General features: G+C 36.9%; 1 protein-coding gene and 1 non-coding gene across 2 annotated transcripts in view; both read right to left on the bottom strand.

Moving 5' to 3' along the window:
* BRMS1L (BRMS1 like transcriptional repressor) overlaps positions 1–12,166 on the bottom strand; it is a 69,462-nt gene that overhangs the window by 21,478 nt on the left and 35,818 nt on the right. The window lies entirely within an intron of this gene.
* Positions 6,850–6,958, bottom strand: LOC121494011. Its single transcript, XR_005988658.1, has one exon. It is a non-coding gene; the product is annotated as a U6 spliceosomal RNA (small nuclear RNA).

The raw sequence follows: 12,166 nt of genomic DNA on the forward strand, positions 1-12,166 counted from the left end.
ATTATTCCTGAGTGTATATGTGATAGTTTCCAGATGAGATTTGCATTTGAACTGGTGGACTCAGAAAAGTAGTTTGAACTCCTCAATGTGGGTGGGCATCATGCAATCCATTGAGGGCGTAAATAGAACAAAATGCACGGGGGAAAGGGATTTGCCCCTTTTTACTTCCTGCCTCTTAAGTTGGAACAGTCTTCCCCTGCCCTTGGAATAGTCTTTATGCCATCTGTCCCCGTTTCTCAGGGCCTTTGGATTTAGCCTGTGCCTGAGACAGGGACTATAGGAACAAGCCGTAAGTGAAAAACTATGTACCTGGAGCGCTTTCTGTTGCCTGTCACCATCAAACCTTCCTCTCACAGAGAACAACCAGGTTGCAGCACCATATGCAAAGAGAACTTAAGAGACCTGGCTCCAAAAAAACACCAATGAGCTGCCTGAGTTGCCTGCCAATATCAACCAATCAGGATAGGTCCTTCCAATCAATCAAGGCCAAGCCCTTCCAACCAATCAAAATGAGGCCCTACCAACCAATGAGGACGAAGTACTTTTTTCTCTTTCCCTCATTAGCATATTGGACTGGAATGGGATAAAGGTAGAGTCTTACTGATGTTGCCGCAGGCTGTGTAAAGTACTTTAAATTGGTATTGTGTCTCCATTTAGCTGGAGCCGGAGCCCTGCATGTCCTCTTGCCTTTAGGACCCAGTTGGTAGTTTCTATTATTTGGGGCCCAAGAACCCACCTCTGGTGACAGGATTCCACCATTAGTTTTCTTGGATCTCCAGTTTGCAGATGGTTGGACTTCTCAGCTTCCGTAATGAAGTGAGCTAGCTCCTTATAATAAATCTTTTCCAACATAAATCCTATTGGTTCTCTTTCTCTGGAGAACCTTGACAGTTGTAGCAAAATATGTGCAAAAGAGAAAATCATTCATAGTGCTCCCCCCCCCCCAAAAAAAAAATACTCCTCTAGAATTGTGGAATATTGTGTGTTCAATTATTTATATAAATCAACCAACAGATTTAAACTGTACCTTTACTTTTATAAAATTTCATTATATCTTACAGTATTGCAATAAATTTAGAAACTTATTAGTCCTTAAGATGTCTACTGTAGATTTTGTTCATAGCAACACAAACATCATACATAGAACTTGAAAATTAAGATTCAGAATAATTCATCAGTAAATTATTAGTAAACTAAAATTAATACTATATCCTGGATGAAATGTCAGAGTAATGATATCCTTAAAATATAAGGGAGAGGAGTGCCTGGGTAGCTCAGTCTGGTAATCCTCGTCTGACTCTTGATTTTGGCTCAGGGTCCTGAGATTCAGCCCCAGGTGCCATCAAGTAGGGAGGGATTGGGGGTGGGGAGCTCCGCATCAGGCTCATAGAGCCTGCTTAAGATTCTCTCTCCCTCCGTCTCCCCCTGGCCCCCACACAAGCCCTTTTGTGCTCTCTCTGTTTCTAAAAAAAAAGTAAAATAGTGTAGTAGTCCTCATCATATCCCTTTAACGTTCAGGTACAGTATTAGCAAAACTCATACAGATCATGGCAGGACAGTAGGCTGCTGTAAACTGAACCTAGTGATAGCCCCAGTCACAGCTGCTGTGCTGTGATTTTGATGTGGGCTGTGTTTAATGGAACAGACTGACAGACTCTGGCATGTGGCATGTAGCCATTAATCTGGCAAAGGTAGTCTTTTAAATCCTTACCAGGAAAAAAAGATCAGAGCAATTCAACACTCACTTGTACCAGACATTACACATTCATGGTCTTGTCCCAAGATTGTATTGGCTGACTTAATTCTCCTGCTCTCCATTTCAATATAGGTCAAAAGAATTTTCATTGCTTGGACATTACACAGAATACTATGCTGGTCAGTTATATTGGGGCATTTTATTAATCAATTCAGATGATTGGGGGGGGGCAAGTACTCTAAATGTTCTGATCAGGAATATGTGCATTAGAAAGTGGAAGATGACCATGAAGTGACTGGAGGAACTGCCCCATTAATAAAGTTACCATACTAAGTGAGACTGGATTAAGGGGTCACCCTGAGATGTACTATCTAAGATAAAGAACACCTTACTGAATCTTGCATCTCCTATTAAGAAAGGCACAATGAATAGTAGCAATGTTCAGATTTTGGAGACCACGTACACATTTGAGAATACAACCATTGCTCAGATGACTCCAAATGCTGTCAGTTAAGAGTAAGGGAGGGGTCTGTGGCAGTCTTAGTCTGTGCTACAAACAGTCCTGGTATATAGGTTACAATCCAGCAAATACTGTGTGCTCAAAGTGTTTGTGGTAGACAAGGATGCTTTGCAGTCTCTGGCAAGTCTCAAATAACTTGCCTGACTATTCTGGAATAACAGCAGAAATTTATATATCATTTTAAATGCAGCTTCTGACTTGCTATTGGGCCTTAGTAGAGACTGAGCACCTGACCATGGGACAGTAAGTGACTATGTGACCAGAGCTATTCAACAGGAATTGCATACAGTATAAGTAAGCTGGGGCAGGGAAGAGAGAAAGGACTAAGCAGATACAGAGGGCACAGATAAATAACACAAACATGTTGCCCACTTGGCCTGCCTCTGTTGTACCAACACCTCTCTCAGCTCACATGTGTGGCCTAGTAGATGTTCCTTAGAGGAAGAAAAAAATTGAAGCCTGGTTCATAGATAACATGGTTGAGTATGTTGGTGCAAACCCAAAATCCACCTGGAAATAATTTTTTAGAACCATTTTATTGTAAAATAAAATGTGAAGACATAAAAATCATATAAAACAAATGTATAACCCAAGAAATTATCATAAGGCAAACATCACCCTAGTCAAGAAGTAGGTCTTGCCAGCAGCTCTAGAAGCTGCTTCGATGTGTTCCATCCTAGTTACAACCCTTCTTCTCACATAAATAACCACCATCTGGCTTTTATAACAATCAATTCCTTGCTTTGTAAAAATAGTTTTGTCACCCAAACATGCATCCCATCACACTATCAGTTGGTCTTGGCTGGTTTAAAAAAATTTATAACATCTTTTAAGTATCTCCTCCTCTGTAAGTTTTTCAATCCCTTTCATTTCACTTGTAGAGTTTCCCACAGACTGGACTTTGCTGATTGCATGTTCTTAATAAAACTCAAGATTTTCTTCTGTCCTCTGAATTTCTGTAAATTGTCAGTTGGATCCAGAGACTGGATCAGACTCTAGTTCAGAACCATAAGAGGCATATAATTCTGATTATCTATTTTATGAACTTAAAAGTCAATGATTTTTTGTGCGTATAGCCATTTATTAGAAATTGCCAAATGGTGATATGCAAATTCTATCATTTTGTTTGTTGGATTACCTTTATATTAACATGCTCATCTACTCTTTTATCACCAAGTTGTGCAATTCATATAAGAAAGCAGGATAGATGTTGGACTCCTTTCCTTTATCCATCAGTTTTCAAGATAAGGAATTGTTTCTTTGTCATTTCCAAAAATTACACACTCACATATAATCATTATGAACTCTGCAATTTAAATATTTTGATGGGGGCAGCCCCGGTGGCTCAGCAGTTTAGCGCGGGCTTCAGCCCACGGTGTGACCCTGGAGACCAGGGATTGAGTCCCATGTCAGGCTCCCTGCATCCAGGCTCCAGCCTGCTTCTCCCTCTGCCTGTGTTGCGTCTCTGCCCCCCCCTCTCTCTCTCTCTGTGTCTCTCATGAATAAATAAATAAAATCTTTTTTTAAATGTAAAAAAATAAATATCTTGATGGGCTTCAATCTATTGTAATAATTGTTATTATTGAACTCCAATTGTCCCACCTTTGACTACCAGGAGCCCTTTAAAGCTGGATCCTGAATCATTTGACATTCTAGTAGTATTTGATAGTTTTCTTTCTATCTGGTAATATAGGACATTCTTGGCTAGTTTTGTTCATTTCTTGCTCAACTCTTAGATTTGACCATTTTTTTAAGAAGCTCTGGTTTCAAAAAAAAAAAAGAAGCTCTGGTTTCTTTTAATGAAAATTATAATAAGAATTATAGATTGTACCACAATCTGGGCACAAAGGATGCTTATTGTTGCTGGTTGATCACTGCTTTCAGGTCTGTTCAGCAGACAGAATTAAGAAACCTATGTAAAATATTTGTTGCATCCAGATTGAGAGTTCCAGTTGCAACTCAAGATTTATGTAGCCTCTTTTCTATTATCTTTGTATCTCTTTTCCATATGAAAATTCTGGTTGTCAAGAACATATAGGTTGATAAAATTAATATCTCATAAGTACTCACTTATTTTATCTCATAATACACACACAGTCTCGAATAATAAATACTAATATTACCACCAATATGGTTACTGAAAACATTTTAAAAATTCACTCACTCTTCTATGCTTAAGATAGTTATACTCCATTTACTTTGTCAGACCATTACATACTACACTTTCTCCCTCTTACCCAGTGGTGTGCTAGAACCAGCTCATACCAGCTCATACCGGTCAATTACTAAAGTTTTAGGAACTTTGCAAGTTGGTTTTTAATATTAAGTTATATAAACTTAACCACTACATATATTAAAGTAAAGGTAGAAAATATCAAAACTCATCAGTTCCTAATTACTTTGCTACATGCTACGACTAGCTAGGCTTTTCAGATTGTTTACATGTGTTATATCTGCATGGTGGAAACTCTATATTACTATTTGTAATGGTAAGTATTGCACAAGGCTTCTCAACTCTGCATTCAGTGATATCACTTTGGTTGCCTGAAATCAGCCATAGTGGGAATATTCACACCACAGAAATTGGTAAATGATACAAATTAGGACTTGATTTGTTTTTTATGATTGTCCAGACTTTAAAAAGTGGTGCAAAAAAAGGTTAATAATGCAAATTAAACTTAGAAGGATATAGTGTTTGTAGCCATTTTGAATAGCACCCCAAAAATGAGAAACTATCTGAAAACTATTACCCAATTCATCAAAGAGGTCACTTGCTGTCATTGATAAATGAGTGAACTTCTCTTATGCATCTTAATTGTTTCACATTTGTCTTACTTATTTACAGAAACAAAAATAGCAACCAACACTCATGTTAAAAGGAATTTCATTCAGGGCGCCTGAGTGGCTGAGTGGGTAGAGTGTCCAACTCTTGATTTCATGATCAAGACTCTTGAATTCATGATTTCAAGTCATGATGTCAGAGTTGTGTGATTGTCCTGCATTGGGCTCCCTACTCTGTGGGAGTCTGCTTGAGATTCTTTCTGTCCCTCACCCTTTACCCCTCCTCTTACTCATGCTCACTCACTTACTCAATAAATAAATAAATAAAATATTTCTAAAAAAAGGAATCTAATTCAATGACATGAGTGACTTCTTTGCTGAAACAGATCAGAATCATGCATTTATTCAAGTCGGATTTTTGTGACACAATTATTGGTGAGATAATTTTAAAAACTGGTAGTAGACTTTCTAAGAAATAGCATCTCACACTGAAGTTGTAGATATACGCTGAAAAATGAAGTGTTTTAATTTGAAGTTTATGTTAACCATATATTTCATCTTCATCAGTCATTATTTTGATGTCTCTCTAGTCATTTTTGATTGTGTGAAGATCATTCTCTTGTAGATTCCTTAGGAAGGATTCACTGGAATAATGCTCCCTGAGTTCTTATTTGTTGGCAACAATTTGTGCCCTTTATCTCTGAAGTTAGTCTTACTGAATATAAAATTCTTGGCTCAAACTTATTTCCTTAAATATCTTCAATATGCTAATTCATTTTCTCCTGGGATGAAGCATTTTGTCAAAAAAATCCAGGGATACCCTAATTTTCTTGTAAGTTACATGCTCTTTTTTCCTAGTTCCCCAATTTGTTCCTTTTCCTTTAAGCTCAGTAATTTTACTAGAATGTGTCTTGTCACTGGTCCTTCTGATGCAATATCCTCAGTTATGCTTTTAATGTGAAACTCAAATATTTTTTATTTCAGGAAAATTTTCTTAATTAGTGTTTGTTCTGTTTCTTTGCTTTGGCTTTCTTTTTCAAGGGTGCCATAATCCATATAACCAATCTTCTTTGTCCATCCAAGTATTTGTTACCTCCTCGTCTGCTTGAATCTCTTCAATCCTATATTTAATTGATTTTTTGTTTTTTAATTTTCCTCTTTTCACTTTCTGTTTCTTTTAAAGGGAATATGTGATGGGTTTATTCACTCTTGTGTTCCTTCTTGTTTAGTCTTCACTTTTGAAATGATTTTTTTAAAAATTTTTTGTCCTTTGCCGAGTTCTGATGCCTCATTTCTGAGTTTTTCTAATTATGATATATAGTAGATACCCCTTAGCTGTACAGAATCTGTTCCAAGATCCCCAGTGGATGCCTGAAACCACAGACTGTACCATCATATCTATATATTATATTCTTTCCTATACAAACATACCTATGATAAAGTTTAATTTACAGTTAGGTACACTAAGAGATTAACAGCAATAACTAATAATGAAAAATTATAACAATATACTCTAATGAAAGTTGTGTGAACGTGGTTTCTGTCTCTCAAAATATTGGACTATACTCTCCATTCTTATGATGACGTGAGATGATAAAATGTCTGCATGATGAGATGAAGTTAGGTGAATGATGTAGGCATTGTGATGCAGTGTTAGGAGACTACTGACCTTCTGATGATATGCCAGAAGGAGGATCATCTGCTTCCCCATCGCAGGTGACTATGGGTAACTGAAACCACAGACCATGAAACCGTGAATAAGGGAAAACTAATGTATTTTATTTTTTCATGTCTTGTAACATTTTCTTAACATCTTTTAGTTATTTTTAAATAGATCATAGTTATTTTGTTTTTAAATATGGACTGTTTTGTGAATGTGCATGTCAGCCTCGTGTAGGAGCCATGCTAATTTTCTCCATATGTCATTCCAATTTTAGTGTCTGTGCTGCCTGAGTGAGCACAGTAGATCATTATTTTTATCTGTATTGTGGGCATGTCTTTCTAGCGGAGGAACATTAGTCTACTTCTTTTTCTCTTTTCTCTTATTATAATAATTTTGTATGAGATTTGACTTTCATACTTTTTATTTTTATATAAAAATGGTTTTCCTGGGCATCTATACTAAGCAAAGTACAGGAAACGTTCTCTAACATCACAGAGTTCCCTCTTTAATTATTTTTGTATGGTGCTCAATAATAAGGTAGCTTGTTTTCTGAGCTTTTCTTGGTTTCACTGCCATACCCCACTTCAGTCTGACCCTTCCCTTTTCTTCATCTCTGCTGTCTCTATCCTGCTCAATTTTTTTTTGTTCTTCCACATTTATTTCCAAAACAAGTTTATCAGTTTCCTTGAAAAACTCTGTTAGAATTTATTTTTTCCTATATTTAAGTATTTAAAAATTAAATGTAGCTCAGGACGCCTGGCTGAGTCAGTTGGAGGAGCATCCAACTCTTGATCATAGGGTCCTGAGTTCAAGCCCCACATTGGGTGTAGAGCCCATTTGAAAAAAAAGACAATTATATATATCTTTCATACATTGTAAGGGTAAATACTGTTTCAAGATATTTTTGTTTTATATGCATGTGCTGTACATGTGTGTATACACACACATGAATGTATCAAGACGTGTATCTCTGTCAAAAAGTGTGAAAACCACTGCCTGTAAGGCTACTTCAGCACTGATTCCCCCCTTGGGCTTCCTCTTTTCATTTGGTGTTCATTTTTTTATTGACTAAACTAGACTGTTTTAAACCACATGCTTTTATTTCTGGGCCCTATACAGATCTCTAGGGGAGAACTGCTGGTAGTGATGATGGAGTTTGAAAGGGGCTGGGAGAAAAAATGCACAGAGTTTCCTACCTCCCTTAAATCTCACCCCATAGGACCAGCTCTTACACATCTGCTCATGCAGTCAGTTGGGAACTGCAGCTGTTTTTTTAGATAGCCTTCTCATCCCCTGCCAGACAGTCTAGGGGTTTGTAAAATTAGACAAGAAAACATAGAGAATAAAGAAATATTAGAAATATCTTCACTCTTAGGAAATCAGTTTGAAGGCAAATAGTCCATATTCCTCAGCCAAAGTGTTGGAATTCTGACAGATAAACCTCAAAGTGCCCTCTGCTGGCAGCCAGTATTAACCACCACTAATCAAGAATTATGAGCTACTGCAGATTTCACTGGTCCATATTTGCAAGAAGGTGATCACACATAGGGAGTTATATTTATATTTACTATTGTTTTCTCCAACTAACAAAATGGAATTCAAGCACTATTTAACTTATAAGTTAAAATATCCCTAAATTATACAAAGTCTACAGTTTTGTTCTATTTTGTTTCTACAAGTTTTCAATTATTAAAAACAAATCTAAACACTATTTGAAGAAGAAATAGACTAGTTATTTATCATTGTTGAGAACTGTTATATTAAAAATAATTGGGACAGGGATCCCTGGGTGGCGCAGCGGTTTGGCGCCTGCCTTTGGCCCAGGGCACGATCCTGGAGACCCGGGATCGAATCCCACATTGGGCTCCTGGTGCATGGAGCCTGCTTCTCCCTCTGCCTATGTCTCTGCCTCTCTCTCTCTCTCTCTGTGACTATCATAAATGAATAAAAAAATAAAAATAAAAATAAATAATTGGGACATTTTTATTATGAACAAGGTGTATTTCTGGAATAAATATACGCTGTATGTCTATGCTTCTAACTTTACATTTTTCCCTGGTCAAAACCAACAAACTCATGACTAATCCTCTTTCAGTCATTATGTGAAATTTCTAACGGCCTAAAAGAGATTAAAAAAGAATAAAGATAAATTCTTGGATTTATAAAATTAAATTTACATTTACCGTGGTTAATAATTTATTACTATAGTACAGTCTTAAAAAATAAAGTTAAATTAAATGGAAGAATAAAATAATGTCTTGAAAATTCAAATAATCCATTTTAGTAATTTCTAAACTGGTAGTTACTCATGTATTAGCATAATTGTAGGAAGATATTTATTTATTTTTTATTTTTTTTTTTTTTAATTTTTTATTTATTTATGATAGTCACAGAGAGAGAGAGAGAGGCAGAGACACAGGCGGAGGGAGAAACAGGCTCCATGCACCGGGAGCCTGATGTGGGATTCGATCCCGGGTCTCCAGGATCGCGCCCTGGGCCAAAGGCAGGCGCCAAACCGCTGCGCCACCCAGGGATCCCTGTAGGAAGATATTTAAAATACCAACATCACTTATCTTGCTCACCAAAATTAACTATTTTGTATATTTACACACTAATGTATACAGTACTTGCTTTGCTTTCTTCTAAAAGGATCATAGAAATTTTATGGTTCCTAATTTTCAAAGCTCTAATAATCTCATGCCTATGTACTGAGATCATTAAAACTTCACAATAACTTTGGGTATAACTCAATATACCAGTGACAGGGTTTACCTTCAAGAGAAGAGACTATGAAACAATCTAGTTTTAGATCTTTATATAAAAGATCAATAAAGTCATTTTCCAATATGAATTAATATTTATTAATTAGCTCTTTGTAAATTTTCTGTATTAAGTTATCAGTTAGGCCATTCCTGATTAATAAGTCTAGAGAGTCTATTGATTATAAGTAGATCTTGGGTAAAAACACAACCATACAAAATTCTATTTTAAGAATGTTGAGGATAAAATCGGGAATGTGTGGAGCAAATGCTTAACCACAGGGTTATAAATTTAATAGACAAATAGAAGCTATCTATTTAATGCCACATCCCTTCAGAGGACTTTGAACTGTATTAAAAGTTGTAGTGTTTCCTTTTGTTTAATTATATACTTTGTTTCTATAGTAACTCTAAAGCATATAATCCATTGCAATATTCCTAAGCCTTTTACATGGTGACTTCTTTTCAGTGGGTAAACAGTAATAACAATATAATCCTTGTTTAGAACTTCATCTTATTCCTGAAGATCCCTTAATTAGTACGCAATAGAATTAAATGCAACTTCAGTCTACTATACGATTTTGAATAATTAGAAGAAAAAATACAAATTCTAAACTAAGTGCCTAAGTTTTCTAGGAATTTACTGCCACCTTCAGGTTTTAATCAAAATGCATTAATACTATAGCTTTTACATTTCTAGGAGAGTCCTTGGTTAATGCAGTAGAAATATTAACATTATTTTCTGGTTCTGAAGCAAAGTGCTAACTTAGATTGCAGTACAAATGTCTTTCATGAGATGTGCTTTCATTTTGTCTTATCTTTTATGATTCTTCTATAACATGTAATTGAAAATCAAAGCCTACAGTTTATCAGTCATTATAACTAATTATACACGGGGAGCTCCTCGAAGACTATCCAAAATATACTTCAGGATCTTTTGGTTAAATCTAATGAAAAACCCTTCAACAAAAAAACTGACTTAAAAGTTCCATGTGTCAATGTCCTCCAGCCAAAGACCACCCTGAACTTACCTGTTTAAACAAGCTGGGCCTCTTGCTCACTGCAGTGAGAGAACATAGACCCCAGAAACTGTGGGTGGCTGAGAAAGAAGGTATTTCGAAAAGGACTTACAGGATTCTATTAGGAGATTTTTGGTAAGGCTCAAGGAAGTGTCCGGAAGTGGGGGCAATTTTGTGATTGGATATCTTGGTTAATCTTATTTATAAAACAGGGGGAATAAAGCAAGGCCAAAGATAATAATTGATAAAGAAGCAGTCAGTCATGTTAGGGGAAGGTTTCATATTTTTGCAGACTGACCTTGTTTCTATCATACTTAGACAAGCCTGTGAGGGGGAGAAGGGCTTGTTTTTCTTGTCTCACTTCATCAGTCGCAGAGTGGCCTAGTTTGATGTTGGTGCTTTATAAGGTTGTTTATGTTCAACAGGACAATTCCAAGGCCTAGCAGTGAGTACCAAGCATTTCCTAGTTTTTGCTTTCTCACATCTACATTTGCAACTCTACCAATATCCCCATTATTTTTATTCCTTGAATTTGTGGTGAAATTACAAGTTTATTATAATTTTTAAGATAAAAATCAGAATATGAAGCCCTAGTGATTGTGATAAGTGTTGCAAGGGTCAGAAATACAGCTCACAAAAAAGGGGGTGGGGATTCATTAGAAGACTCATGTAACATAAGAAAGATCATGGTACACATGGACTGTGGGTCAGCTGGAAGCAGGAAGTTAAAAGCCAAGAAACTACCTGTCTCTTCCATCTCTTCAGCTCCCTGTTGTCTTTCTACACAGGACAGGAAATGTAATTGTCTGTAGTCCTCAAACTTCGTTGTCTTCTCGGGTACAATATGGAAGGAAGACTGCTTCTGTTTCCACGGTTACAGCTTGAAAGATCCAGCAATGGGTTCTAACCGGGCCAGCCTGAGTTACATGCCTGCCTGGTCTCAACAACTGTGACTGAGACTGGCAGACCATAAAAGAAATGGATGCTCCTGTTGGGAGCCACATGGTTCAGCGAAAAGCCTTTCTTAGAAAAAGTGGAACTACAGTGCCCTGCAGGCAAAAGAATTGAGGCCCAGGAGAGAATAAAAAAAAAAAAAAGAAGAAGGAAAGAAAGAAGGAAGAAGAAGGAAGAAGAAGAAGAAGAAGAAAGAAGAAAGAAGAAAGAAGAAAGAAGAAAGAAGAAAGAAGAAGAAGAAGAAGAAGAAGAAGAAGAAGAAGAAGAAGAAGAGGGATCCCTGGGTGGCGCAGCGGTTTAGCTCCTGCCTTTGGGCCAGGGCGTGATCCTGGAGACCCGGGATCGAATCCCATGTCAGGCTCCCTGCATGGAGCCTGCTTCTCCCTCTGCCTGTGTCTCTGCCTCTCTCTCTCTCTCTCTCTCTCTCTCTATCATGAATAAATAAATAAAATCTTTAAAAAAAAAAAAGAAGAAGAAGGAGGAGGAGGAGGAGGAGGAGGAGGAGGAGGAGGAGGAAAAATCAGTTCTGGGTTTTAGAAACATAACATTTGCTATAAAGAAAAAGGGCAAGAAGCAAGGAGAGCAATTAGGCCATCACAATCATCCCAGTAAACCATACTAAAAGCTTGAATTAGAGCAGCATCTGGGGCATGAGACAAAAGAGGGTGATTTCAGAAAATGTTTGAGTTAAAATCTATAGGACTTGATAATTAGATAGGGGCAGCTAAAATATATAAATAGCCATTATATAGGATTTATCATGTAACAGCCACT

Source organism: Vulpes lagopus, chromosome 6 (assembly GCF_018345385.1).
Source record: "Vulpes lagopus strain Blue_001 chromosome 6, ASM1834538v1, whole genome shotgun sequence".
Classification (NCBI taxonomy): domain Eukaryota; kingdom Metazoa; phylum Chordata; class Mammalia; order Carnivora; family Canidae; genus Vulpes; species Vulpes lagopus.